The 23,548-nt window shown below is 39.7% G+C and overlaps 1 long non-coding RNA gene and 1 pseudogene across 1 annotated transcript in view; both read left to right on the top strand.

The window, feature by feature from the left end:
* LOC144379143 (uncharacterized) overlaps positions 1-15,512 on the top strand; it is a 111,064-nt gene extending 95,552 nt beyond the window's left edge. The window contains exon 3 of the long non-coding RNA XR_013441502.1: positions 15,186-15,512. This is a non-coding gene — a long non-coding RNA (uncharacterized LOC144379143). The remainder of the gene's footprint in view (positions 1-15,185) is intronic.
* Positions 15,513-16,069: 557 nt separating this feature from the next.
* On the top strand, positions 16,070-17,023 carry LOC118526310 (olfactory receptor 2B8-like; annotated as a pseudogene).
* The last annotated feature ends 6,525 nt before the right edge of the window (positions 17,024-23,548 follow it).

Raw genomic sequence — 23,548 nt, 5'->3', positions numbered from 1 at the left:
GGTGTGATGTACTTGCACCTGCTGTTTCCCAAGTAGCTTCCATTCAGAACAAGTAATATGCCCTTGAGGCCTGTTTGGGGATCTGCCCTGGGCCTCTACACTTGCTCTTTTATAAAAATTTAATTCCACTTTGTTTTGTTGACTGTTTCCTTTGCTGTGCAGAAGCTTTTTATCTCGATGAAGTCCCAAAAGTTCATTTTTGCTTTTGTTTCACTAGCTTTTGGAGATGTATCTTGAAAGAAGTTGCTGTGGCTGATGTCAGAGAGGTTACTGCCTATGTTCTCCTCTAGGATTTTGATGGATTCCTGTCTCACATTGAGGTCTTTCATCCACTTTGAGTTTATCTTTGTGGCTGATGTTAGAGAATGGTCGAGTTTCATTCTTCTGCATGTGGCTGTCCAATTTTCCCAGCAAAGAGGCAACCCCCAGAATGGGAGAAGACATTTGCAAATGACACTACAGATAAAGGGCTGGGATCCAAGATCTATAAAGAACTTCTCAAACTCAACACCCAAAAAACAAATAATCAAGTCAAAAAGTGGGCAGAAGATATGAAAAGACACTTCTCTGAAGAAGACATACAAATGGCTAACAGACACATGAAAAAATGTTCATCATCATTAGCCATCAGGGAAATCCAAATCAAAACCACATTGAGATACCACCTTACACCAGTTAGAATGGCAAAAATGGACAGGGAAAGAAACAACAAATGTTGAAGAGGTTGTGGAGAAAGGGGTTCTTCTTACACTGTTGGTGGGAATGCAAGTTGGTACAGCCACTTTGGAAAACAGTGTGGAGGTTCCTCAAAAATTTAAAAATAGAGCTACCCTATGACCCAGCAATTGCACTCCTGGGTATTTACCCCAAAGACACAGATGTAGTGAAAAGAAGGGCCACATGCACCCCAATGTTCATAGCAGCAATGTCTGCAATAGCCAAACTGTGGAAAGAGCCGAGATGCCCTTCAACAGATGAATGGATAAAGAAGATGTGGTCCATATATACAATGGAATATTACTCAGCCATCAGAAAGGATGAATACCCAACTTTTACATCAACATGGATGGGACTGGAGGAGATTATGCTAAATGAAATAAGTCAAGCAGAGAAAGTCAATTATCATATGGTTTCACTTATTTGTGGAACATAAGGAATAGCATGGAGGACATTAGAAGGAAGGGAAAAATGAGGGGGGGGGAATTGGAGGGAGAGATGAACCATGAGGGACTATGGACTCTGAGAAACAAACAGGGTTTTAGAGGGGAGGGGGGAAGGGGGATGGGTTAGCCCGGTGATGGGTATTAAGGAGGGCACGTACTGCATGGAGCACTGGGTGTTAAACGAAAACAATGGATCGTGGATCACTACATCAAAAACCAATGATGTGATGTATGGTGACTAACATAACATAATAAAATTAAAAAAATTTTTTTAATTCCATTGATTTACACTTTGGATTTTTTTTAACCATTGTGAACTGGTTGAAATCTACGAGGTCTTTAATAAGTGTGAGTTCTTCTGCTTAGGCAACATTTCTGTGGATAGTTTTAAGCTCTTTTGAGAATGATGTTCCGTTCTTGACCTGTGTCTTTAGTCTCAGTGAAGCATCCTGGACATGTCTAATGGTTGGGTTATTTGGGATCCTCATGATCAATGGGATGTCGTGATCAGTTGTCAAAGCCTTTCTCAGGAGCTCCTCCTGATTCTGTGGTAGCAGGTCATAAACAGTTTCCATGTACTTTTCAGTCCCCATTTCAAGCATTTGGAAACATTGAAATAGTTTTGCAAGATTCTTTTGGGAAAGCTTCTTTATTAATTTATGGAAATGAGAACTCTGTTTTTTTTGTATTTAAATATCTTGGCTACAATGTGTTGTTTTTAGCATGAAACCATCCTCTCCTTTGATTCATTGCCTTTCTTGGAAAAACCATCCTATAGTTCCCAAAGAATGTTTCTCCTCAAATTCCACCACAACATGTTACATTTTGGCTTGCACTTAGATTGAAGTAACATATATATTAGTATATTATTACACACACACACACAGATATGCACGTGCACAAATAAATGTACTCCGCCTGCAATCTCTTGTAGGTTAATCTCTTAATCTTTTGGTGAAGATGAATAATAGAAGAAAATATGTTTTCTTTAGCTTGTATTACTTTGATGTGACAGGATAATAAATGATGTATTTCCAATGTGTTCTGAAATGTGTACAAATATACCCAAGTGTGTGTGTTGACAGTTTATTCCTTCAGGTCACATTGCAAAGAAAAAACCACTTACCAGAAGGTGGGGGGGGTATCTGCTATTGATAAAATCTCACACCACTAAAAAGCAGAATAGAACAAACTATACTCATTTTGCTGTCATAATAGACAGACACAGATTAAAAAATTTAGAAATGGCATTCCTTCATTCTCTGGATTTAAAATTGGATCAGAAATGGTGGGCTGTGTTTTTACATAAGATAATTCTAGAATACTCTCATTAATTAACTTTGTAGAGAGATTTTTAAAAATATATTTATTTATTTATTTTAGGGGCGACGTGCAGAGAAGGGGGGAGAGAGAAACTTAAGCAGACTCTGCACTGAGAGCGGGGCTCTACTGGGGGCTTGATCATAGTACCCTGAGAACACCACCTGAACCAGAACCAGGAGTCTGACACTTAACCAGCTGCACCACGAGGCACCCCTGTAGAGGGATTTTTGTATTAAATAGCAGGAAAAATCTGACCTTAGGAGAGGAATAAGAAGTGGGATGAAAAAATGGAATGATATCTCTTGTGTTTATTTATTTTTCCCCAGATATACTAAGATAGAACTGACTTGTAACATTGAGCAAATTTTAGGAGTAGAAAATGTGAATATCTATGTATAACAAAGTTGTTCCCACCACAGTGTTAGCTAACACCTCCATCCCATCACATAAGTACCCTATCTTCTCTGTGGTGAGAACATGCAAGATCTATTCTCTTAGCAACTTTCAAGTCTGTAATACAATCATATTAACTACATGTACCATGGACCATGCTGTACATTAGCTTTTCAGGACTTATTCATATTATACGTGGTAGTTGGTACACTTTGCCCAACATCTCCCACTTCTCCTACCCCTCAGCCCCTGGTAACCACATTTCTACTCTCTGTATCTATAGGTTCAGCTTTTCTGGATCCCACAGTTACATGAAATCACACAGTATTTGTCTTGTTATCTTTTGTCTTTTTGATGATAGCCATTCCAACAGGTGTGAATGATTCTGATTGTGGTTTTGGTTTGCATCTTCCTGACAATTAGTGATGTTGAATATCTTTCATGTATCTCTTGGCCATTTGTATGTCTTCTTTGGAGAAATGTCTATTCAGTTCTCCTGTCCTTTTAAAAAAGTGGAATTGTTGGTTTTATGCCACTGAGTTGCATGAGTTCCTTACATATTTTGGATATTAACCCCTTATCAGGTAGAAGATGTGTAAGTATTTTCTCCCATCTCACATTTTAGCAGTGTTGACTTTTCATTGTGTTGATGGTTTCTTTTGCTGTGCAGAAGTTTCTGGATTGACGTAGTTTCACCTATTAATGCTTTGCTTTTGTTGCTAGTGCTCTTGGTGTCGTATTCAGGCTCAGGGTTGAAACTGGATCACAAAGAGTGGGCGAGTTTGTAGATAGGATAATGCTAGAGCACCCTCATTTGATAAATGTGAACATGTCCAATGTCACGAATCCTTTCCCGTATGTTGTCTTCTGGGAGTTTTACAATTTCAGGTCTAACATTTGCATCTCAATCCATTTCAAGTTAATTTTTGTGAGGTGTAGAATATAAAGCTCCAATTTCATTTCTCTGCATGTACTTACCCAGTTTTCTCAGGACCATTCATTAAATGGACTATATTTCTCCATGAATATCTTGACTTCTTTGTCATATATTAGTTGTCTCTATGTTTGTTGGGTTTATGTCTGGGCTCTTCATTCAGTTCCTTTGTTGTATGTGACGGTTTCTTCAGCCAGTACCATACTGTCTTGATCACTAGAGCTTTATAATATAGTTTGAATCATGAAGTGGGATGCCTCCTGCTTTGTTCTTCTCTGGCAGGGTGGCTTTGACAATTGGGGACTTTTGTGGCTCCATACAGATTTTAGGATTGTTTTTTCTCTATCTGTGAAAAACACCACTTAAATTTTGATAGGGATTTCATTGAATCTATAGATGGTTTTGAGTAGTGTGGACATTTTAGCAGTATTAATTCTTTCAAGTCATGAATACAGGATATCTTAATTCTTCTTTGATTTCTTTCATTAAAATCTTGTAGTTTGAAGTGTATGGATCTTTTGCTTCCTTGGATCAACTCATTCCTGTGTTTTATTGTTTTTGGTGCTAGAGTGAATGGGATGAAAAAATCTTTTCTCATATTTTGTTGCTATTGTATAGAAAGCCAACTCATTTCTGTATGTTGAGTTTCTATTCTGCAACTTTACTAAACTTATTGGTGAGTTCTAACAGTTTGTTGGTGGTGTCTAAGATTTTCTCTATATAAGATCATATCATTTCCAAACAAAGATGATTTCACTTTTTTTTTTTTTAAAGATTTTATTTATTTATTTGAGAGAGAGAGAATGAGAGACAGAGAGCATGAGAGGGAGGAGGGTCAGAGGGAGAAGCAGACTCCCTGCCAAGCAGGGAGCCCGATGCGGGACTCAATCCTGGGACTCCAGGATCATGACCTGAGCCGAAGGCAGTCGCTTAACCAACTGAGCCACCCAGGCGCCCAAAGATGATTTCACTTTTTAAAAAAATTTGTAAGCCATTTATTTCTGTTTTTCCCCCCAGGTGCTCAGGCTAGGACTTCCTGTGTTCTGTAAGAGTAATGAAGGTAGCATCCTTGTCTTGTTTCTGATCTCAGAAGAGAAGATTCCCACACTTTGCCATTGAGTATGTTAGCCATGGGTTTGTCGTATATGGCCTTTATTATGTTGAGGTCATTCCTTCTACATCTGATTTGTTGAGCGTGTTTACCATGAAAAGATGTTGTGTTTTGTTAAATGCTTTTCTGCATCTATTGAGATAGTCATATGATTTTTCCCTTTCATTCTCCTAATGTGGTGTACCACATCTATTGATTTTATATGTTGGCTTATCCTGTGTCCTGCTATACATCTCCCTTGATCATGGTGTGTGAACCTCTAATCTGCTGTTGAATTAGGTTTGCTAATATATTTTTTAAAGATTTTATTTATTTATTTGAGAGAAAGAGAGAGAGAGAGAAAGCACAAACAGGGGGAGTGCCAGAGGGAAACGGAGAAGCAGACTCCCCACCAAGCAGGGGGCCCAACAGGGGGCTCAATCCCACGACCCTGGGATCAAGACCTGAACCAAAGGCATCCGCTTATGCGACTGAGCCACCAAGGCGCCCCTATCTTCTGGTTCTTAAATGATTGGGAGTGAAAGAGTAGATATACCTATATTAGACAAAATACAGTTTAATCCAAAAGGGGTAGCAAGGATAAATTACAGTGGACAACTGAATCTGCAGCTAAACAGAAGTTAGAATCTGTGAATTCTATGGTATCCGCCCATGAAGAAAAGGGCTACTATTATATCTGAGGGATATTTTTATGTCACCAGAGTGAAAGTACATGCTTTAGGGACTGAAGATGTGTGTGTTTTTAGTGGTCCCAGTAGTGTCCTGTCCCATGTAACTCATTAACCTCAGTTGAAGTATTCAGAGTTTGGCTCCCCAAAGGCAGCCAAAAAGGAAGGCTCCAGAGAGGTGACATCAACAGGTAGTCAATCTCTTCCTGCCAAATTGACTGGGAGTGAAACTGTTGTCTCTACTTAACTTCCATTTACCAATACTGTTTAATAGTTTAGACACAATATTTTTTCCTCTAGTATTTAAATTCCTTTTTAAATTTGAGATACATTATTCACATAACATTTGTATTAGTTTTAGGCATACAATGTAATGATTCAATACTGGTATATACTGTGGAATCATCACCACAATAAGTCTGGTTAACATCTATTGCCGCTCATAGTTACCTCTTTTTTCTAGGGATGAGAACTTTTATGATCTATCCTCTTAGCAATTTTCAAATATATGCTATGGTATATCAATTCTGCTTTTAATTCTGGATCAGCTTATGGAGCTTGAGGGCAGCATAAGACAGGGCAGCATATAATGAGTGACTATAGGGGAATTATCAGGATATCCCAGTATCATTATGGATGCGAGTATTGGGTGACTGAGAGGTCAGCTGATCCCTTTGTTAGAAGTCGAGAAGCCAAGAAGCAAAGCTCCTTTTTGGGTTGAATTATGTCCTGACAAAAGATGTGGTCATATCCTAACACCTTGTGCATATGAATGTGACTTGTTTGAAAAGAGTCTTTGCTGATGTAATCAAATGAAGATGAAGTCATCCATGATGAAGGTGGGCTTTAATCCAGAATGGCCAGTGTCCTTATGAGAAGGGAAAACAGAGACACAGACACATACACAGGGAGAATGCCACGTGACCACAGAGGCAAATTTGGAGCAATGATTCATCAATGATGAATCTACAAACCAAGGAACACCAAGGATTTCTGGCAACAGGAAGCTAAAAGAAAGACCTAGAACACATTCTCCTTTAGAACCTTCAGAAAGAGGGTACCTGGATGACACCTGATTTTGGACTGGCTTCCAGAACCATGAGGGAAAAATGTGTCTTTTTTTTTTTTATTTAAATTTTAGGTAGTGAACATACAGTACAGTATTGGTTTCTGGAGTAGAATTCAGTGATTCATCACTTACATAAAACGCCCTGTGCTCTTCACAAGAGCCCTCCTTAATACCTTTCACCCATTTAACCCATCCCCTACCCACCTCCCTCCATCAATGCTCAGTTTGTTCTCTGTCATTAAGAATCTCTTATGGCTACATTCCCACTCTCCTTTTTCTCTTTTTCCCCTTCTCATATGTTCATCTGTTTTCTTTCCTAAATCCACATATGAATGAGATCATATGGTATTTGTCTTTCTCTGACTGACTTATTTCACTTAGCATAATACACTCTAGCTCGATCCACACCATTGCAAATGGAAGATTTCATTCTTTTTGATGGCTGAGTAATATTCCATTATATATATATATATATATATATATATATATATATATATATATATATATATATACCACATCTTCTTTATCCATTCATCAGTCGATGGACATTTGGGATCTTTCCATAATTTAGCTATTGTTGATAATGCTGCTATAAACATTGAGGTGCATATATCCCTTTGAGACTGTATTTTTGTATCCTTTGGATAAATTCCTAATAGTGCAATTGCTGGGTTGTAGGGTAGCTCTATATTTAATTTTTTGAGGAACCTCCATACCGTTTTCCAGAGTGGCTGCACCAGCTTGCATTCCCACCAACAGTGTAAGAGGGTTCCCCTTTCTCTGCCTCCTCCCCGATATCTGATGTTTCCTCTGTTGTTAATTTTAGCCGTTATGACAGGTGTGAGGTGATATATCATTGTGGTTTTGATTTGCATTTCTCTGATGCCGAGTGACGTTGAGCATTTTTTTAATGTGTCTGTTAGCCATCTGGATGTCCGTTTTCTGTGTAACTGGAATCTCTGTGTATATGTCCTGTCTCTTTCAGCTTCTGTTATTTGTCCTTCTGGATTTGTCTTCTTTGTCTCTCCCTTTTTTTGGAGGCATTTCATTTTCATTTTCCCCACTTAGGCTCTTTATCCATTTATCCAGTGGTAACCACAGATCCCAACACAAGGCAGCGGTGCTGGAGTGGTGGAATCTCACTTAGTAGGAAGGTTGGGCTGTTCCCACTGCTTCCCTCAGATGGGGGACAAGTAATGAGGAAGAAGATCTGAGAGCTGGGAACAATTCAGAGACCAGAAATAGCCTGTTGGAGAATGTACTGAGTGGGTGGCAATTTGGATCTTTCAGATGAACTGTCCTCATTGGGGCACCTGGGTGGCTCAGTCAGTTAAGTGTCTGCCTTCGGCTCAGGTCATGATCCCAGAGTCCTGGGATTAAGCCCCATGTCAGGCTCCCTGCTTGGCAGGGAGTCTGCTTCTCTCTCTCCCTCTGCTCCTCCCTCCTGCTTGTGCTCTCTCCCTCTCAAATAAATAAATAAGATCTTAAAAAAAAAAAAAAAGAATGGTCATGATATTGCCTCCCTTGTTGACTAGAACCTGGACAGAACCTCAGCTGACCTCTACCCAGCTGCATACCTTTCTATTTTGATCTTGACTTTGTTATAATCAGCCCTTTGATACCATTTTTAGTTGTGTGAGTTCATGAAAAACAGTTTGTTTTACTTGTTTTTGAACTTATGTAGAGGGATCGATTACTTTGTAACTTGCATCCTTTCCTCAGCACCTTGTGTGAAAAACATTGTTTCCATTTGTTTAGCTGTAGTTTTATTCATACTGTTGTAGAGTACTCTTTTGTATGAAGAGGTCACAATTTATCAGTTTACTGTGGATGGGCATTTGGATTTGTCCAGGTTTTGGTTGATACCAAGGACGCTGCTGTGGAGTGTTCTTATACGTGTGTCTTGGGGCAGGTGAGTGAGCATTGTCCTAGATAATATTGTATCTAGGATGTGAGTGTGGGTCAGCATCAGTAGATAATGCCTCACTATTATCAAAGCCATTTGAGCGTGTAAGGCTGGCAGCACTGAGTGTGGTCTGGGACGCAAAGCATTAATAGCAGGTCTGTGGTTCCTTCTCTCTTCGGGACACCCAGAATGTAGTGTCTTTGCCAGTTCTCCCTCCCACTCTCAGGATGGAATCTAACTGGTTTGGGAATAACTGAGAAAATCCAAATATAAGAATGCTTGTAGCAGGAAGTAGTTTATCTCTTTAGGCTGAACATGATAAATGAAATTGGAACTTATGGATCTGGGAGAAACAGCTACAAACCACCCAGCAACTTCTTTCCATTTTTCTGTAGTGATTGTGTTAACTATCCCAGTAAAGTAAAAATCATTTGGAACTTAAATGCAAAGACTAGTTGAAATTAAATAAATCATGTGTGTTTTATTAAAAAGAGATGATTTTTTAAACTGTTTTTTTTTTCTTTTTTTATTGTTATGTTAATCCCCATACATTACATCATTAGTTTTAGATATAGTGTTCCATGATTCATTGTTTGTGCATAACACCCAGTGCTCCATGCAGAACGTGCCCTCCTCAATACCCATCACCAGGCTAACCCATCCTCCCAACCCCCTCCCCACTAGAACCCTCAGTTTGTTTTTCAGAGTCCATCGTCTCTCATGGTTCGTCTCCCCCTCCGATTTCCCCCCCCTTCATTCTTCCCCTCCTGCTACATTCTTCTTCTTCTTTTTTTCTTTCTTAACATATATTGCATTATTTGTTTCAGAGGTACAGATCTGAGATTCAACAGTCTTGCACAATTCACAGCGCTTACCAGAACACATACCCTCCCCCAGTGTCCATCACCCAGTCACCCCATCCCTCCCACCCCACCCCCCACTCCTGCAACCCTCAGTTTGTTTCCTGAGATTAAGAATTCCTCATATCAGTGAGGTCATATGATACATGTCTTTCTCTGTTTGACTTATTTCGCTCAGCATAATACCCTCCAGTTCCATCCACGTCGTTGCAAATGGCAAGATCTTATTCCTTTTGATGGCTGCATAATATTCCATTGTATATATATACCACATCTTCTTTATCCATTCATCTGTTGATGGACATCTTGGCTCTTTCCACAGTTTGGCTATTGTGGACATTGCTGCTATAAACATTGGGGTGCACATAGCCTTTCGGGTCCCTACTTTTGTATCTTTGGAGTAAATACCCAGGAGTGCAATTGCTGGATCATATGGTAGCTCTATTTTCAACTTTAAACTGTTTGAATATGTCATTAAAACCTATCAATATAAACTGAACAGTGTTCTAGACGATTTGAGATTTTGTTTTCCCTTTGCTGTATTAGAAGTTTGGTAGAATTTGGTTGCCTTCTTTTATAATCACGGTAAAGATAAGAATGTGCCTAAATATTAACACTGTGATCCCACCTACGGTGGTTATGAATGAAATTAAATTAAGAATTTATTCACATATTTACATTTAAAATTAAGTGAATTGACTGTTATCTATTTATATGTAAATATTTGAACAGTTGTGAGGATAAAAATTTTAGGTGTTTTGTAAAACCTGTAGGTCATTTACAGATGAGAGCCAAGGCGGTTGGGGAGATCTAGGGAGTTATTCGTCCTCTGTGAAATATATGAAATAACAAAAGAGACCGATGAGGTTTCCTCTGGCTTTGTCCTTGATCATTCTTCTCCCTGAGGACTGCCATCTCTGGACCGCTCAGTGACAGGGGCTCATTAACAGTGTGGGCATCTGCTCCCCAGAGACGTCAGCCAAGGAAACATATTTGGTTCTCAGTGCCAGCCCAGCCACAGCTGAGCGTCACAGCACCCTCTCCTGTGCTCATAAGGGTCTCCCTGTTGTACAGGTAGGTCATCGTATTCGGGAAACCACAGTGAGTTTGCAAGGGACTTCACCTCCTACCTCCTAGAGGCAAAGTGTTGATCTCTGTCCACCTGAAGACTCATGAAGTCATCGTGAGAAAGCATCCTTTCGCTCAGGAAAAATCTTTGGATAACCCGGTGCTGGTATAGTCAACCTTTGCATTTACTGCATGCAACTGATTCTACATGTCCAAGGGCCAATCCCCAGGACTGTCTGTAGGCAGTGACTTGGAAGGGAGGTAGGGAAATAGCTTAGAACCCACAGAGAGGGTGAACAAAGGTGAGTGAAATGGAACTCAGTCTGTGTGGTGCTTTAGGAATTGGAAGTTAGTTTATTTTCAGTTGCAATTGTTCTTGAAAGAGAAGAGCTCTATTTTTTTACATATATGGTCCACAGTCTAAAGGAAGACTGTGGAAAGTCACCAAACATAGGAACTAAGTTTAGTTGTTCATTATAGACTCCACCAAGTCATTCCCAGACATTTTATTCTACTGTAGTACATTCATTATGCCTGTGTGCACATGTAGAAAATAATTTAAACATGTGTATATCAGTGGTAATAAAATATGCCCTCTATGCATATGTGTGAAAATATTAGACTATATGCTTCCATGCTTTCCCTTTAGTCCTTATTGCCTGTGAAATTAGACAATATTTGTTCTCAATGCTTACTCAGTGCCAGTAGTTATACCTTCTAAAGTCTCATTTTCTCACTAATAGGTTACCAAAATATCTAAAATATGTATGGAGTTTAAAAATGCTATGTTGTTTGATTTCACTCATATTTGGAATTTAAGAAACAAAACAGATGAACTTATGGGAAAGGGAAAAAGTAGAGACACTAACCATAAGAGAATCTTAACCATAGAGAACAAAGTGAGGGTTTATGGAGGGTGTGGGTGGGGGAAGGGACATTAGGAGGCCACTTACGTTGAGCACTGGATGTTATATGTAAGTGATGAATCACTAAACTCTAGTCCTAAAACCAATATTACACTATATAATAACTAACTAGAATTTAAATAAAAATTTGAAAAGCAAAATAAAAATGCTATGTTGAAAATTACAACAGAGAAATTCCATTTTGGGAATATTTTGTCAATGCATCTTTATGTTGACTTTATTGTTAACAAGAAATGATGATATTTCGAGAGTACAAATACCAATCTGCAGAAGAAAAGGTAGGAAGAAACCTGAATGTTTAGTTAATGGATGAAGGTGTGTGTGTGTGTGTGTGTGTGTGTGTGTGTGTGATTGCACTGAGGTGATGTGTAAGGTACACTGGGTTCCATCCTTCTATCCTTGCCCAGGATCCTGAATGGACTCTTGTATGAATGCTGTTGGTGACCTGCTCAGATGCTCCTTACCTGGCTGCTGATCCAATCCACTCCCTATGTGTTAGGAATATGGGCTGCAAGGTTCACAGCCATTTCCTTCTTCAGAGATTTGCCCTCAAGTGAAAGGGAGCCACTTTGCCAGGTGGTCCCAGGAACAGGGTGGGGGCAGCTCACAGCCAGTGACAGACTCATGGGGTAGACAAAAGGCTGCCAATGTCAAGGCAGGACTAAATCTGATGCAATTCATGCTCCAGAGCTGTGCTGTCCATTACAGAAGTAAGTAGCCACAGGAAGTCATTTAAATTTAAATTAATTAAAATTAAATAAAATACAAAATTTAGTTTCTCAGTGAGGCCATTTTAAATGCTCAGGTAGTGACATGTGGATATGGCTATTATATCAGACAGCGAGGACTGAGTATTTCTACCAGCACAGATGGACACTTATATGGGAGAGTTCTGCTCTAGTTTCTTATGGGATCAGGCTCATTGCATATTCCACTTGAGACCACATCCCTGCTTAGCAACGTTCTCTGCTCTGTTTTGCTTCCCTCACCCCCTTTATCCTGAGAGCATTCCCTGAACAAACAACATGCAGTGGAAATCCTACTTGATCCTCTTCTCCCATGGAACCTGGTGGAAAGCACTGTCCATGTTCATTAGACCTGTCATTTCCATGTTGTGATAGCTGCATTCCCCCTCATTAGCTTATCCTGCATGCCCTCAGGGGCTTGTTCTAGTGTATCTGGGGTCAGCTCAGACCTAGGAGACAGATGCATTATTAAAGGAATAGCGGTTAATTCCTACCACTGACAACACTATTTCAGGATTCATTCAGGAACTGGATAGGGCGGGTTTGTATGTCAGCTTTATCAGTGACTGTTATATATTTGAAATATCTTCAGTACAGACATTTTCTTGAGATCTTTGAGCTGTAAAATGTGTAGTTTGCATGCTGAGCATCTGGTTTTCTGGAAATATCTACTCTTCCACTTAAACTTTTAGACGTATATGCCAGCATGGAACATTTATGGTAATGGCTCCTTCAGCTTCCACGTGTCTATACTAAACATTTAACCTCTTTCATTTGATGTCTGTTCTCTTAATTTTTACCACAGAATTGTACTTTTGTGAGATGGCATTTCCCACTATATTGTTTTTTAGATGGCAGTTATTACATAGAATGCCATTGTTTTTGTTTTGTAGAATCTATTTATTTTTATTTTATCTAATAACGTTTTTCTCTCTCAGTATATAACCTGTGCCTTTTTCAAGTATTTATTGTTTTGTTTTGTATGCATAGTAATAATTTATGTGTGGATTTGTAACTGGATTTTCCTGGAACATATCATATCATGGTACTTGCTAGAGACACCATTCTGTGCTCCTTACCTGGGACGGATGTGTTTACTATTTCCAGCCAGTATTATTTACGTACTTTGTCTAAGAGGAATCAATCTCTCTTACTGCATTCAGTCATTTGATACCTACATACACATAGATGATGGTTTTTAGTCTACTTACACAAGTCTTTAAATGTGGTAAGAAGTAGATGAAATGAAATTTCTCATTTAACCTTAGTCTAAACATATCCTTTCTCTGGGAAGATTGTGTGCTGTGGTGTTGCCCACAGATGGGAGAGGGATGAATGCTGAGTAGAGGAGGTGGAAGAGAAGAAAGTGACCCAGATCAGCAGAACATACTGTTGAGATCAGGAGAATGCATTATGCAGCCTGATCTTTCTCATATCCAGTGTTACTCAAGTATAATAATTTTCCTGAATTCAATGCTAAAAAAAAAAAAAAGATGGTAGACTATGACAAGAGTATTCTAGTTCCCTCCCAGTGTGCTCTCCAGGAAGACATTGGAAACAATTGTAACATTCAGAGACAATCACATTCTTTTTTCTCTTTTAGTGGGCATCTCCTTTGCCTGATATTTAATTTTTCAACTTAAAATCATATTCATTTTTATACCTGTCAGATAGAAGCCATTCAGCATTCTTTATATATATGTATACACACATACACATACATATATAGTCCAGAAAAGAAGGAAATCATTTGTACAGTTCAGCTCACCAGAGTCTTATCTTCTCTTACCTGCCTTCTTAGTCCTTACTGATAGGATAATATTAAAATATATCATTATTTATTCTTTTTTTTTTTTTAAAGATTTTATTTATTTATTTGAGAGAGAGAGAATGAGAGAGAGCACATGAGAGTGGGGAGGGTCAGAGGGAGAAGCAGACTCCCTGCCGAGCAGGGAGCCTGATGCGGGACTCGATCCAGGTACTCCAGGATCATGACCTGAGCCCAAGGCAGTCGCTTAACCAACTGAGCCACCCAGGCGCCCCTATCATTATTTATTCTGATGATACAATATGATATTGGTGTTTTCCTTGGATGAGTTAGCATTTCACTTTTGTCCTCCTTACTTTGGTGAGTAATTCCTTTATTAGACACCTTTAAAACACCAGCAATTGATTTCAGATAATTTATCTATATTTGTGTGTGTGTACATGAGACTGACCCGTGGTTTGTTTTTATTCGCTCTTCTGCGCAGGTGTGAGTCTGGGCACATTCCCTGTTGTTGCACATTTACACCATCTCAGATAGTTTTATAATTAATTCCATTAAGAAATTTTTTGTGCATAGATTCTTTTTGTGGATACCACTGAATGCATCTCCACAGGAAATCCAAGGAAGTATAAAATAGTGTGAAATCTTATATTCTCTATTCCGATATCTTAAATATTTATTTTATGCCAGTTTTGTCCCAATTTCTTTCACACACCAATGGGTCTACCCTGAAACCTGATTCAGATTTTTAGTCTTAGAAGAACTAAAAACGTACTGTATGCCTCACCATTTGAACGAGATAGAACTGAAATGCTCATTTTCTGATGCCTCTTTGGTTGGTTTTTAAGGATGCTTCTTCAGTACTAAGCAGCTGGATGAATAGGGTCATCAGACTCACCTGAGAGCTGGCAACGTGTCTGGTTCAGCATCATTAACTCTGCTGCAAGATAGCTTCCAGAAGTTAATAATTAACCTAATGTCAATGGATGTCTGAGATTTTATATAATACCAACATATCCTTTTTTATGACTTTCTGTGTAGTACTTAAAGATTTCCACCATAGTGCTTTTACCTGTCATTGCTTTGAGAATATATTTGTCCTTATCTCTATGTATTTATCTATTTAACTATTTTATCATAGGGAGTCATGTAAAGCATTACACTTTGTTCATAGATTACACAGTTGGGTAACTTTTTAAAATGTTTGTTCTGAGTAGAATGTTGATAGTGGATAATCCTACCTTTTTCAGGTATTTCATGTGCTCTGGTTGGTAATGTGTGGAGCAGAAATCTGCAGATGGAAGAGGAAATTCATGGCCAGGGGATTTTAGAGTTCTGATTCCACCTGACTATGCAAGGCCAAGGAATTTTCAGAGTTCCGGTTATATTGGTATGGTGATTTTAAGCATTGTTAGGGCAAAAGTTAAGCACTGTAATTGAATGGTGATGTTTTCAGGTTCTCTCTGATTGTTTAGTGGTTTTATACCATACAAAAAAATCTCCACAGATGTGTAGCTTTCATAAATATAGTATCTTAGAGAGTTAATTCTGACACAATGTTTATATGCAGAACTATTAGTGATATTTTGAATGTAATTGAATTATTTGTATAAGTACATTCTAGGTCTTAAATTCCTGTATCTGAATGCATTTTCAAGTTTATTTTGTATTATATTCTATTGCATGTGAGGTGTGTACAAATCCAGTTGTGTACAATCATGAGAAACACATTTACAATAACGTCTCTCCCTCTGTCTGCATCTCTTTCTGATTCTTTCTGATTGTTCTCCCTCTTTTTCCCTTATCCCCATTCTCTCTAAAGTGTATGTACATACTTCTAGTACTTTAAGTCTCTTAAAACTCAGACTGAAAGATCTTGCATACCTATGACTGATGCCAACACAAGGTCCATTATTTCATTTTTCTTATATTACATATTAATGATTTACTTTTCATGATAATGTGGAACTAAATTGGTATAGCTATCTCAATTTCAATCATTTATTGAAATAGTTACTTGTAATATCCCATGGCCATGTCTTATAACATGATAGATTCACCTCCCCAGCAACTTTTTTGTTTTTTAAGATTTCTTTTAAAAATTACTAAATGCTTGGTCCTGACAGCAGGAAACATGTGCTAACAGAGGATGGAACAGAAAAATGGCAGTTCTTTCACTGGGTTTATCCTGCTGGGTTTCTCTGACCGGCCTCAACTGGAGCTAGTCCTCTTTGTGGTTCTTCTGCTCTTCTATCTGTTCACTCTGCTGGGAAACACCACCATCATTGCCTTGTCCCACCTGGACCCACATCTTCACACTCCCATGTACTTTTTCCTCTCCAACCTAAGCTTTCTGGACCTGTGTTACACGACCAGCACTGTCCCGCAGCTCCTGGTTCATCTCAGGGGAGCTGACAAGTCTATCTCCTTTGGTGGCTGTGTGGCTCAGCTCTTCATTTCTCTAGGGTTAGGATCCACAGAATGCATTCTCTTAGGGGTCATGGCATTAGACCGCTATGCAGCCATCTGCAGGCCCCTGCAGTACACAGTGATCATGCACCCCCGTCTCTGTGCCCTCATGGCTTCTGCATCGTGGTTCATTGGTTTTGCCAACTCCTTATTGCAGACAGTGCTCATCTTCCTTTTACCACTTTGTGGAAGAAATAAAATAGACCACTCCCTTTGTGAGGTCCCCCCACTGCTCAAGCTTGCCTGTGTTGACACCACTGTGAATGAGTCTGAGCTCTTCTTTGTCAGTGTGATCATTCTCCTCATACCTGTGGCATTAATCATCTTCTCCTATGGTCGGATTGTCAGGGCAGTCTTAAGAATAAGGTCATCTGCAGGGCAGAGGAAAGCGTTTGGGACATGTGGGTCCCACATCACAGTGGTCTCCCTGTTCTATGGCACGGCCATCTACACTTACCTCCAGCCCAGCAACAACTACTCCCGGGATCAGGGCAAGTTCATTTCTCTGTTCTACACCATCGTCACCCCCATGGTCAACCCTGTCATATATACACTGAGGAACAAGGATGTGATGGGAGCAATGAAGAAGGTGCTTTGGAGGGGCCATGGCTCCAGATGACTGGGTGGGGAAGATGCTTTGATGGAAGACTTTAACTGCCAGAGTTTTTAAGATGATGGTGTCCACCCCATATCATCTAAATGTTCCTCTGACATCTCTCAAGGGAAATTCCTACCTGATGCTTGAATGCAAGTGAGTGCTCAAAATTTAAGTTCATGGATTCATGCAGCCTCCAGAGATGCTGCCTTAGTGTTTCTAGAGCATCTGCATCATATTCTTAATTTAAAAAAGCTCCACAGGTTTTTCATATTTCCCCCTCATTTGGAAACACTATTCCATTCTTTCGTGCAAGAAGACACGCACATACCATAAAGTCATAGGGAAAATAAGAATACAAATGACTAAAACACTGTAAGAAATATTAACCTTGTGGCATTTTTTCTAGGAAACTGTTGGAGGCATGTCACTTATTCTTGCATTGTGATCATGGCTCTATTACGAGGTCCGTAGGTTGACTGTATCACAGCTTTTTCATAGAAGTAGGTGGGCAACTGTGGGAAAAACAAACTTTTAGCTCAGAGAAAAACCTATTAATATCGATCCTGATAAATCCATTCAGATATCAGGCCCTAGTATGACGACACCAGCGTGACGTGGTTTTATGTAACCTTCAAGTCACAGACATAGAGGGTGTGATGCATTACCGCCAGGGACAGTGGGGGCACCGGCTGGTGATACGGCAGGGGGTGCTGATGTGTAAGTCTGCGCATGGCCGGAGAAGCACAACGGGAGGTCTGCGAGCTGTTTCTTTTAAGCTTGTGAGCCACCTTGTTAGTTAAAAAGGACTGTTGAGGACAGTATCATATCTGAACAGTACATGACACAAGTCCTATTTTATATTCGATCTATTTTACCTACAGTAATGCAGCAGAAGTTCCAAAGGGTAAAATACATTTAGATCCTCTCTTCATACCATTTTATAAATTCTTTGATCCAGACGTCAACTGATCAATGCTTTTGTATCTCACATCTACCAAGAGCCCTATATATTTCCATGCAGTAACATACTATAAAAATATAGGAAATGACCACGATGTCACAAGAAATGCCATGGTCTGTGGAGCTTACTTTAATGTAAAGGATGGAATAAAATGTATATTAATTATTAAACATCTCCATATGTCTAAACTTTACAAATAGCCATCTCGTTATGAACTGTCATACAATTCTGAATTAGGAGTAATAAATATAAATATAAACATCCCAGAACAATTGAATCTGACATTGTAGCCCTTCAATCTTAACTTAAGTTTGCACATAAATGTGTTTTGGGGTATGAATCTGGGTTTTTGTATATGTGTATTGTCACGAACAGTGTATTTTCCCACGGAGGCTGGAGCTTTGGCAATGCCATCTTCATAGGAATGTTTCTGAGTTTTGGTAGGTTTTCCCAACATGTAGCCCAGTGCAGGTAAATGTGTTTGTCTCTTGGACTGGACACATATACATAACAAGTGTACTTACTGTTCCCTATCCTGACAGCTAACCAGCATCCTCCAGGGCCTTGAACCCCCTGAGCTGGTCATGCTCATGACAAGTGATCTTTGTATAGAGACAGCATGTGGAGGCTGGAAATGCCAGCCAGGGGAGATTATGCACACGGTCAGGTTCTCTCTGCATCGCTAACAGCATCACATGTTCCCACTTGAACACCTGGGATATAGCTTGACACCATAGTGATGTTTCATGTATGCCAGTAGAAAAACAGTTTTGTAATACTGTTTATCCCCGATGGTGACAAATTTCCCACTCTCCATTATGTTTCAACCACATCCTGAGTGTTATACCCAAATAGTCACTTTAAAGTCCCTCAAATCGAAGATGGCGGAGGAGAAAGGGACCCTGTTTCAACCAGTCCCCTGAATTTAGCTGGATATCTAGGAAGCCGTTCTGAACACCCATGTAATCAGCATGAGAAGAGTATATATCTGGATCTCTACAAGCAGAAAAGCGACTGCTTTTTGCAAGGTACGACGTGGGGAGTTGTGTCTACTGAGAGATATCAGAAGATGAACAGAAGGGGGAGTGAGCCTCCATCAGCTGGCTCCTGGAAAGTGATATAATACCGCAGCACAAAAGCGGAACCCTTGGAAATCTGCTCCAGGGAGCGACATCCCTCTCTGAAAGGGGCTCTGGAGCTGAAAAGGCAGAATTCTACGTAGAGCATTGTGGTCTCAGAAGAGGGGAAGCCTCAGAGCCAAGGGGGCTCCCTGGACCGGCAGAGTGCCTGAGCAGTGCAGCCAGGAAGCAGGTAGGGCCAGCGAGCCCAGGAAGGCTCTCTCAGCTTGGATGGCCTTAAACTGCAAGCCCCGGCAGTTGAGAATCGCTCTTCTCTTGGGCAGCCTGAAAAAATCAGGAGCATGTGCCGGGATGGGGCAAAACCTCGCAGAGTGGTAGTGGCGGGGAAAGGGCTTCAGAGCAGCGCCCAGACGGGATCCAGGAGCTGCGCGTGTGCTTGAGGGAGCCCGCCGCTGCTCGCGGAGTTAGAAGCATAAAAGGCAGGGACGCTCCCGGGCGGGCTCCTGGTTCGACCTGGGAGTCCCTGTGGGTGCGCACCGTGGGAAGCTGTGGTTTTCCGTGGCGCATATAGAAACGGAGCCTATGTGTACGGAAGGGTTTAGTGAAGACGCACACTGCGATTTCTCTGCTCTCAGCCAGAGGTTTGGGCGTGGCCATTTTTGCTCTGACACTCTGAAGAGGTGCAGAAAGCTGCGGAAGAAAAGCCACACAGAGGACCAGTTTCCACTGAGCCCATCCCCCCTATAGGGGGCAGGGCAATTCCGCCCACGCAGAGTTGCCTGAGAATCAGCATGACAGGCTGCTACCCCAGAGGACAGGCTGGAAGAACAAGAAGATGACAACCCTATGGACCCCATAAGACTGTAAAATCCTAACACCAGGGGAAAAGAGTATATTGAGCTCCAGGCGTTGCTTCCTGGCTTGTTTTTGGTTTTTTTTGTTTTTGTTTGTTTGTTTTCCAGATACAACTCTTTTTCTTTTTATTCTTTCATGTTTTTTCTCTGTGTTTTCTTTTTACCTTTTCCTCATTTCAACTAGATGTTTATTATATAAACTTATATTTCACAGTAGCTTTTTAACTTGTACTTTTTCACACCTATATATTTTTTATAGATATATGCTTCAATGTAGTCCTTTTTTCCCTATCCAATTTTACCTTTATATATATATACAAGTTTTACTTTCCTTGTAATTTTCGGACATAGTGTCCTCTAACAAACAGACCAAAATACACCCAGGAACAACTGAAACACCCTGCTTTGTCCACACTGAGAGATTATAGTCCCCCTTCCCCTTCCCCGCCCTTTTAAACATTTTTAAAATTTTTATAAATTTTCTTATGTGCTTCATTTTGGCTTTGTTTTTTTGGTGGTAGTTTCTGACCACTCTGGATTTTCCTAGGGTGCATTTTGCTTGGGTCCTTGTTGATATTTTGGACTCCGCTGATTCACTCAGCCATCACTCAGCAGAATGACTAGGAGGAGGAACCCTCAACAAAGAAAAGAAACAGAGACAATGTCATCTGCCACAGAACTAATGGATATGGATATAAGCAAAATGTCAGAGATAGACTTCAGGAGAGCAATCATGAAGTCAATAGCTAGGCCTGAAAGAAGCATTAGTGACAATATAGAATCTCTAAGGGCAGAAATGAGATCTAATCAGGCCGAACTAAACAATGTTATGAATGAGATGCAGTCTAAACTGGATACTGTAACAGCCAGAGTAAATGAGGCAGAAGAACAAATTAGTGATCCACAAGACAAGCTGATAGAAAAGAAGGAAGTGGAGGAAAACAGAGATAAGCTTCAAGTAACACATGAGAAAAGGATTGCAGATTAATGATGCCATGAAACGTTCCAATGTCAGAATTATTGGGATCCCTGAGGGGTGGGGTGGGGGGTGGCTAGAAGGTATATTTGAGCAAATCATAGCTCAGAACTTCCCTAATCTGGGGAAGGAAACCAACATTCGAGTCCAAGAGGCAGAGAGGACCCCTCCCAAATTCAGTAAGTATAGATCAACACCTCGACATATAACAGTGAAGCTTGCAAACTGTACAACCAAGGAAACACTCCTGAGAATAGCCAGGGAGAGGAGCTTCCTTACATATGGAGGGAGTAACATCAGAATAACATCAGACCTATCCACAGAAAGCTGGCAAGCCAGAAGTGGCTGGCAATACATATTCAGGGTACTAAATGAGAAGAACATGCAGCCAAGAATACTTTATCCAGCAAGGGTGTCTTTCAGAATGGATAGAGCGATAAAGAGCTTTCAGGACAGGCAGAAACTGAAAGAATATGTGACCACCAAGCCAGCCCTCAAAGAAATATTAAGGAGGTTTCTATAAATGAAGACAGACCCCAAGAGTCACATAGACCAGAAAGAAACAGAAAATCTATAGAAACAGGGACTTTACAGGCAATACAATGGCACTAAATTCATGTCTTTCAGTAGTCACTCTAAATGTAAATGGGTTAAATGCTCCTATCATATGAAACAGGGGTGCAGATTGGATTAAAAAACAGGACCTATCTATATACTGTCTACAAGAGACTCATTTTGATCCTAGAGATATCTCCAGATTGAAAGTGAGGGGATGAAGAACCATATACTAGGCTAATGGACCTCAAAAGAAAGCTGGGGTAGCAATCCTCATATCATACAAATTAGATTTTAAACCAAGACAGTAACAAGAGATGTGGAGGGACACTATATTATACTTAAAGGGTCTATACAACAAGAAGGTTTAACGATTGTAAACATCTAGGCCCCCAACGTGGGAGCAGCCAATTATATAAACAAATTAATAACCAAAATAAAGAAACATATTGATAATAATACATTAATAGTAGGAGACTTCAACACTCCTCTCTCAGCAATGGACAGATCATCTAAGCAGAAGACAAACAAAGAAACAAGACCTGTGAAGGACACATTGGACCAGATGTACTTCATAGATATATACAGAATATTGCATGCTAAAACAACAGAATACTCATTCTTCTCAAGTGCACGTGGAACTTTCTCCAGAATAGACCACATCTGGATCACAAATCAGGTCTCAACCAATACCAAAAGATAGAGATTATTCCCTGCATGTTATCAGACCACAATGCTTTGAAACTGGAACTCAACCACAAGAAAAAAAATTGGAAGGAACTCAAACACTTGGACGTTGAAGTGCATCCTGGTAAAGAATGATTGGGTCAACAAGAAATTAAAGAAGAACTTAAAAAATTCATGGAAACTAATGAGAATGATAACACAACTGTCCAAAACCTATTAGGATACTGCAAAGACAGTCCTGAAGCGGAAGTACATAGCCATCCAAGCCTCTCTCAAAAAGGTATTAAGAGGGCACGTACTACATGGAGCACTGGGTGTTATACAAAAACAATGGATCGTGGATCACCATATCAAAAACCAATGATGTATTGTATGGTGACTAACATAACATAATAAAATTAAAAAAAAAAAAAAACCATGACCTTCAAAACTCAAAAAAAAAAAAGGTAGAAAAATCCCATATGCACAAGCTCACCTTACACCTAAAGGAGCTGGAGAAAGAACAGCAAATAAAGCCTGAACCAAACAGGAGAAGATAAGTAATAAAGATCAGAGCAGAAATCAATAAAATAGAAACCAGAAAAACAGTAGAAGAGACCAATGAAACTAGAAGCTGGTTCTCTGAAAGAATTAATAAGATCCATAAACCTCTGGTGAGACTTATCCAAAAGAAAAGAGAAAGGACCCAAATTAATAAAATCATTAATTATAGGAGAGAGATCATGACTAATAACAAGGATATAGAAATAATTAATAGAAATTATTACCAGCAACTATATGCCAACAAATTAAGCAATCTGGGAGAAATGGATGCATTCCTGGAAACTTATAAACTACCAGGAGAAATAGACAATCTGAACAGACCAATAACCAGCAAGGAAATTGAAACAGTAATCAAAAATCTCCCAAAAAACAAGTCCAGGGCCAGATGGCTTCCCAGGGGAATTCTATCAAACATTTAAAAAAGAAATGATACCTACTCTACTGAAGCTGTTTCAAAACATAGAAATGGAAGGAAAACTCCCAAATTTGTTCTATGAGACTAGCATTACCCTGATCCCAAAACCAGACAAAGACCCCATCAAAAAGGAGAATTACAGACCAATATCCCTGATGAACATGGATGCCAAAATACTCAACAAGATCCTAGCCAATAGGATCCAACAGTACCTTAAAAGGATTATCCACCACAACCAGGTGGGATTTATTCCTGGGACGCAAGGGTGGTTCAACATTCACAAATCAATCAACGTGATAGAGCACATTAACAAAAGCAAAGAAAAGAACCATATGATCCTCTCAATCGATGCAGAAAAAGCATTTGACAAAATAGCATCTTTTCCTGATTAAAACTCTTCAAAATATAGGGATAAAGGGAACACACCTCAATTTCATAAAAGCTATCTATGAAAAGCCCACAAATTTTTATTCATT

The sequence above is a fragment of the Halichoerus grypus genome, chromosome 9, assembly GCF_964656455.1.
Source record: "Halichoerus grypus chromosome 9, mHalGry1.hap1.1, whole genome shotgun sequence".
NCBI lineage: Eukaryota > Metazoa > Chordata > Mammalia > Carnivora > Phocidae > Halichoerus > Halichoerus grypus.
The sequence above is the reverse complement of the archived record's forward strand: the minus strand, read 5'-3'. Positions and strand labels throughout refer to the sequence as shown.